The sequence below is a fragment of the Astatotilapia calliptera genome, chromosome 17 (genome assembly GCF_900246225.1).
Source record: "Astatotilapia calliptera chromosome 17, fAstCal1.2, whole genome shotgun sequence".
Taxonomy (NCBI): Eukaryota; Metazoa; Chordata; class Actinopteri; order Cichliformes; family Cichlidae; genus Astatotilapia; species Astatotilapia calliptera.
Genome location: NC_039318.1, coordinates 18,207,360 through 18,215,030, shown reverse-complemented (window position 1 = coordinate 18,215,030; position 7,671 = coordinate 18,207,360). Strand labels below are relative to the sequence as shown.

Sequence of the window (7,671 nt, the reverse complement as noted above, 5' to 3'; positions counted from 1 at the left end):
TTGTTTCTTTGGTTTGTATCTTCCTGGTGCATTCCAACGGATCCTGAAATTGATGGCGAGCCAACCCCGTTGAAGGACCAAATGACTTTGTTCTGTCCTGCACATCAGAGTGTGGTAGGCCAGATGCAACAAAACAGAGACACACCACGCCATTTTGTACTCGTAGTCCCCCTTTTTCACACACATCCCCCTGGACTCACGGGCGGGTGGTTTTAAGGACACGTTTTACGGACTCTGTACATTCCATGAGTGTGGACAAAAGTGAGTGTGAGCGGTCAGAAATAACCCTCCAGCTGATTAACTGTTGCTATTTGTAAACGAAGTCTGTGAAAATGCAAATAAGTGTTAACATTTATATGCTGATGATTGACATTGTGGTTCATTGTTGGATGTGAACTGTACCTCTAGAAAGGGTGCACCCAGGTAAGATTTCTTTTTTTTTTTCCATCGAGTGATCACTGTGATTTTGCCAAAAGGTATTATTAAGAGAGTACCGGTACCGAAAGGGAATAATTTCATTTGTAAGTGTTTTGTGTGTTTGTCATAATGTCCTGTTATTTCTAATTGAAAAGAAAAATACAATTCCGGCTATTTTTCAAAACTCGCGGTTGTCTGAGTCTCATTCAGTTCGCCTCTCCTGTACGTAGCCGAACCTACTGGTCCAAATCTGTGAGCTCTTCGGTGTCAAATTTGGGTGACATACTCTTGTTCTGATCTGGGAGTATTTGAAACACGCACATGAGTGCTACAAAGGACATTAGGAACAAGGACATTTAAGGAATGTGGAAGTTAACGTTCTGCATACTTGTGTGCAGACTGTTTTTTTTATTTTGAGGGACAATTCCATGTGTGCCAAGTGAGGAGCTGATATCGTGGATCTAAGACACTGTTGCTGCTGCGGAGGCCTTCTGTGTGTCAGCACCAGAGGTGGGTAGTAACGAGTTACATTTACTCCGTTACATTTACTTGAGTAAGTTTTTGAAAAAAATGTATTTTTAAAGTACCTTTTTTGCACAATGCTTTTTACTTTTACTTGAGCACATTTGTGAAGAAGAAACGGTACTTTTACTCCGCTACATTTGCAAAATTCTACTCGTTACTTAAAAAAAATTAGTTTAACACATTAGATAACATGCCGCCAGTGGAGTTTCCGGTAACTTTTTTACCAATCAGATGTGGCCATGCAGTCACATGACCAGTTTGAAACTGTGGCAGGCAGAGCAGCCCAAGCGTTTCAAAGTGGCGGACACACGGAAAGAAGAAACATTAAAAACATGGCAGAGCCAGTTGTCTACGCTAGAGCTGAAGAGGATGAACACCCTTGGCCTCATATACTAAGAATGTTTCTCTTAAAAGCAGTACAAAAGAACAGCTATGTCTTCAGCATCAGTGTCTTCAGTGAGAGCCAAAACAAACCAACTTTTCAGCGTGAAAAAACTCAGCTCGTGTAACCTGAGGAAACGGTAAGTTTTCTCTAAATATCTTTTAGCTGTGGTTAGCTGGATGTCAGTCTTATGTTACAGCAGCTGTGTCGAGCTCGAGCTGCGAGTCATATTTTCGGCGCTACGTTGTAGTGAGATAAGTTTGTGGGTGTTCTGTGCAGCTTCAGCTGTCCTTTTAACTGCTCGCTGGTTAGCTAGCGTGAGCTATAAGCTAACAGCTAGCCTGGTTAATGACGCTAGAGTTCCACGCACATGTAAGCAGCTCGTCTCTACTGCTTTAACTGTTAAAACAGAAGGCAATACTGCGGGTGACAGGGTTTATTATGTGAAACAGCAGCTTGTTTAGTTTAAACAGTCTGCATTAAGCTGGGCAAACACTGTGCGATTTTTTTCAGTCGCGTTATTCAGCACCTGCTCAAACTGTACAATTAAATCGCAGGGGTTAGAAGTTCATAGGTCACGATGCAGGTCTCACACTATACGGCCTGATGCTCTGATGTGACCTGAGTGCTCAAACTGTGCATTCATAACATGAGGCTTACCATACAAAATCTGTCTCTCTGTCTTTTACTCACACACACACCACCGTCAACTTTGCTAAATTACTAATGAAAAACATTGACCAGGCAGCTGTGATTGAGCAGCAGTGTCCATCCAACTCTTTTCATGGTTGTTGTAGTTGTGATAATTTTGTGAGGCCACATTGAAAAGCCTTGGATACGGAAGAGTAGAGCTGCCACCCAGGCAAAAGAAAAATAAAAAAATTAAAAGTATATTGTTCTAACAATATACCTTTCACGTTTGAACAATATAATATCACGTTATTGCAATATACAGAATTATCACGTTCGTACAATATAAATATTATATAGGCTACATCGCAGCTCCAGTCACGGCTTCCATCGCAGTCTTTCTCGTCTTTTCCCAGAGTAACAGCCAAACATATATATATATATATATATATATATATATATATATATATATATATATATATATACAAAAAACTTGAATTTTGCAATGTTTATTTATCTGATAAAATAAGTTAAATGTCACCATTATTTTTGAGTGAAACTCTGCCATATGCTCCTTGCTATCTAAAATATAACCAGACACTGGCGTAAATTCTCAACCATCTCACAATTCTGTTTAATCAGTTTTCTGTTTGACGTTTATTCAGCTGTGTGAAAACCCCGGAGGAATCCTCCCAAGGGATTAATAAAGTTTTTATAAAGTTTTAATCTAATCTAACTTTAATCTCAGCCAAACCGATTTACTCACGAACAAATAAAACACTGGAAAAAGGCCAAACAATAACACGTTTAAGTTATTTAAGAGAATTATATATCATGTTTAGTAGTGAAAGACCGCGAGGGTTTGAAAACGATGTGCCGGGAGTTTGCTGTTCTCGCAGGCTCGGGAGAAATTCGGGAGAATGGTGGCTCCGGGAGGTTTGGCATGTATGTACACACGGGGACACTGGGAAAGAGACACTCAAGTGAGACTAGGACAACATGGACACAATACAACATAGATTAAAAAGTCCAAAAAACACAAAACACTGGGAACAGACTCAGGGATCCTGACAATGTTACTGTCTCCCACAGAAGATTTGATCAGGAAACTGGTGCACTTCTAATGCACACACACACAGACCCTTTCCTTTGACCCAAAGGGCTTAGTTGAGGACAGAACTAAAAACTTGTTGTTATTGCAACCAGTGAGATGCAATAATCAAAGCTGTGGCGCTTAAACAAAGAAAAGAGTGAAGTAAAATGTTAATCTCAGATAGAAGAACCTCCAGTTCTCCAGCATGCAGGAGCAGCTGTTCATATTCATGTTCAAGTTCTTGATTATAAAGTATTTGCTACATAACATGTCCTGTTTTTTTTAACATTGTTGCTAGTTGTAAATCAAGAAGGTCTGCATTGAGGCATGTGGAAACAGGTGAAAGAAGTCTCTTCAAATGACAAAACAACAACAAAGAAAATATCATAGAAAGCATGTCCACATCCGCCTGACTCCCTCCCAAAGGGTCTCGGGGTAGCCCGTTGTGAGAGGCAGGGGGTGATCTGCACCTCGAGAAAGGTCTTCGGTGGCTTGAGGCAATGATGCAAGAAATGGAAAACAAAACAAAACTCCAAAAGGAAAAAAAGAAGAGGAAAAGAAAAGCCCTCCATGACGCCTTCTTACTGGGTTCTGCTGGGGTAGTTCTGATGCCAGATTTATAACATTTCATGTCAGCTGTTTATCATGTTTCATACTTAATTTCATGCCTTGCACATATGTGCATATGTATAAGTATTAAATGTAAATACATAACTCCAAATTCAACCAAACATTCCAACCAACTATTTAACTCTTAGACTGTTTAGTATGTTTAATGTTCATCATGTTAGGAAACCTAGGGCTAAAAAGCACACACCACTAGGTGTGGTTAGTTTTAAGAGCAATTTACAAAAGTCGCATTTTCTAAACACATGCACAGTCAGTTCATTTCAACTTCACACACTCAGTCTGCCACTAATTCCATTTAGCACAAGGTTGCAATTAAGAGATGATATTTTACTTCAAAATTAAAAATAGGTTTCTGGTGCCTGACATCCATCCAAGGCCTGTATTCAGATTATAGTTTTTGAGTTTAGATCAGATTAGCCATTTAGCTCTGAACTTCACTGTGCATGCTGTGAAATTCCCGCCACAGAAGTGAGAGTATGTTAACAAGAATCTGATGCCAAAAATGGAAGAAGTTTTATTGCTGCTGATACTGTCTGCATTTGGTTGGAGGTTCCAGTTTGTCGCTGAGTTCACTGAAAAGGTTTAGAATCACGTTGCTCAGAAATCTGTATTTTTTTTATCACATCTTCCGTGTATTCAGTGTAAATTGATTGGAGTGGAGGAATTGCTAGAAATTCATATGCGACAGTCAAACATCTCTAATTTCCCACCTCTGACACACAATCTTTGTAAACACCATCAGTACTTTTTTTTTATATCAAAGGCTGTTTGTTTTAGCAAATCTGGTCATAAGTATTTAATTTCTAAAGCACACGTTCCTGGGATTCATTTAACAAGAGCATGGAGCACACAGGGTTAGGTGCCATTTGTGAAAACTAACCAAGGCCATCATCACAAGTAGGGATGGGTATTGATAAGATTTTCACGATTCCAATTCCATTTTCGATTCTGTTTAACGATTTGATTCTTTATCGATTCTCTTATCGATTTTTTTTTTTTTAAAGGAGAACACTGAGGTCGATTAGCTTAGAACTTTGTTTTATATCCTCTCTTTGAAAAAGATAGAAATTTAGGAGTAACATGGCCTTACAAACCCAACAGCGAGATCTTAAGAGATCCAGCCTACGGCTCTTCAATGGGGTGTCACGGGGTCCCCGGGAAAAAAATTGTAAATGTAAAATAATAAAATCAATATTCTTCTGTAGCAATAACAAAGTATAACATAAATTATTCTGTAGCAATTACACAAGAATATCCTGTAATGTCCCTGCCTACAATTAAACACATTCACTTACTGAAAATAAGGGGAGTCTGCTGTGGCAAATGGGTGCAAGCCTTTGACCACAAACTTAGTCACTGCTCGGTGACATTCGTCTATCCTGGCCTGAAAGGAGACGCTACTGGTAGACTGCAGCGAGAACTGCCAGCGAGCGCCAGCCAGACTCGGTCTGTCTCTCTCATCATGGTCACCTAAATGCACAGTAATGGCAGGTTTTGTAATAAGGCAGATCGCGCTAACATAATATGCACTGTTAGTTGATTATTTACCTGCTGCATTAACAGGAGAGGACGTGCAAACGTTACCGCTGCTGCTGGGTTGAGATTCACGAGTCCGGAGCGAATTAAAAACACAACATTCATTTAAGGTTATCGCGTGTTTTGTGAGCAAATGCTTTTGCATATTTGTAGTGTTTCCTCCCTTAAATGAAATATCTACTTTGCAAGTATTGCAAGTTGCCCTGTTGTCATCCGTTCTCGTAAAGTATAACCACAGTTTTGAGGCGCCATGTTTCCTGCCAGGTAAATGACGCTCCGCAACGTGGTGACTGGAATCGATAAGGGAATCGTTTGCAAAAATGGCAAACAATTCCAAGGAATTGAAACCGTGGGAACCGGTTCTCAACAAGAACCGGTTTTCGATACCCATCCCTAATCACAAGCAGAACATTTAGCTTTTGTTTGACTATGTGATCATAATCACAGATAGAACTAATAACACTTTTCTTTCAACAGAAAAAAATGCTTAATTATAAAAATAATTGTGTTTGTCATTCATGTGTGCACTGAACCCCAGTATATCTCTCTGCAAGATCTTATGCTTTGTGTGGATGACTCCCTTAAAATCCACTTACATGCAAGTGCACAGAAGAAAGTTCACTATTGCGTAAAGTTGGGCATCCAGCCCTTTAGTTAAGGTGCATCAAATAAAACCCTGCACTGAAGAGCATGACTGTGACCATGTTCATTTTTTTGCATTAGTCACAGGGTTGGAGAGATGGATTTACCCTCAGGGTCAGACTGTTTGAGCAAGAGCGTTTTGTGCAAATGACTTGAAATGTAGTTCGTGCTATTGTACCCCGTCTCACACTTTGCACACTTTTTTAGACTTTTAAGTTTTGATACAATGAAAGACGTCTGTCAGGGAATTATAACAGCCGTATCTGGGAGTAGTCCAGAACTGTGCCACATGATGACCTCAGAGGGGAGCAAACGTAAGTTGAAATCAAGAACTGTTTTTAATTTAGAGATACGTTTGCTGATCTTTTTTTATCACTCCTCATAAAATAAACACGGACATGCTAACAAGGTTAAAAGCTTGTTTTTCATTGGAGCACTACAAAGCTGCTGTTTCAGTGATGTCACATAAAAGTTGAGAGTGGGTATTAACAAGTCTGCGTGCTGGATATCAAAGACGATCATCTCGCAGCTTCACGTGACAGACTCAGCCGCATGCCGACATTATTAATATTTATGAAATGTTGTCATCAATTGACTCCCTGCTGCTTGACGCCTTTGACAGACTGTGACAGTGATGAAAACACAGCACCAGCAGAGCTCAAGTGTTTGTTTTTCAAATGACTCTTAAAGTGATAATGCTCCTCTGATATTTAGCAACTGAAGTGACAAGTGTAGCTGCTTTTATTCTTTCATTTTTCATATTCAGCACTTCATACTTTCTATTTTGAACGGTGTGCTTTTAGTTTGTTCCTGTAAGGCATGTTTCTTCTGTATTTGTCTCATTTCTTGTTTCACTCTTACTTTATCAAACATGTCTGGGCTGTCATTTCAAGCAAGACTTAAAAGACTGATTTACATCTCAGGAGAGCGTTCTGCTCAGATAAAGGTCAGGACATTACAAATCTTATGAAAATATAACACCATCTATCTATCTATCTATCTATCTATCTATCTATCTATCTATCTATCTATCTATCTATCTATCTATCTATCTATCTATCTATCTATCTATCTATCTATCTATCTATCTATCTATCTATCTATCTATCTATCTATCTATCTATCTATCTATCTATCTATCTATCTATCTTCTGTGCCTTTGTTCATTTCATTTCTAAATGGCCTGCAGAGATGGATTTTATATTCTCCATCCATCATCTTTGCAGAAAGATGTAACCTGAAGAAACAGCCCACGCCTTGCACACTGCACTCAGAGCGAGCGCGCGTTCACACATCTATGTGTGTGTGTGCATGTGCACGTGCAGCGATATAATAGAGGTTAAGCAAAAAGGCAACGTGACTTCGGGCTGCCTGAAGGAAAGCGAGAGAAGAAGAAGGAGAAGTGTCTGTGAGTGCTTCAGCTGAATAACTACATTTTCACATCTGTGTTAGATATGGGCCTGAACATTAACGTATGCCCTTCTTTCCTGCTTTGCTCCTCATATAGCCGAGTTTCCGCAGCTATCTCTGTGTCATGACCTTTGCACGCACACACACAGCTGCTGTTCTCTTACAGCATTGCTGTCTTTCAAAAAGGACGGCCGAGCAGCGTGGCTTATGTCGAGTTGCTGCAGTAACAGTAAGAAGTGTTGTTGTGTTTGACTGACGGAATAGAACAAACTGACTTTACCTGAGCTGATTTTAAACTCATGGAATAAAAGAAAGCTGATATCCACTGTCCAGAGTATGTGATTATGTGGACATTTGCATATTTTAGTGGTTTTTTTTGCTCTTCAGGCTTCAGGCTCTTCGAAAC

The 7,671-nt window shown here is 39.6% G+C and overlaps 1 long non-coding RNA gene across 1 annotated transcript; it reads left to right on the top strand.

Annotated features, from left to right (window-relative positions):
• Nucleotides 1-1,242: 1,242 nt before the first annotated feature.
• LOC113009265 (uncharacterized) lies at nt 1,243-7,139 on the top strand. Its single transcript, XR_003270145.1, has 3 exons — nt 1,243-1,463; nt 6,749-6,801; nt 7,082-7,139. It is a non-coding gene; the product is annotated as an uncharacterized LOC113009265 (long non-coding RNA).
• Nucleotides 7,140-7,671: the final 532 nt, after the last annotated feature.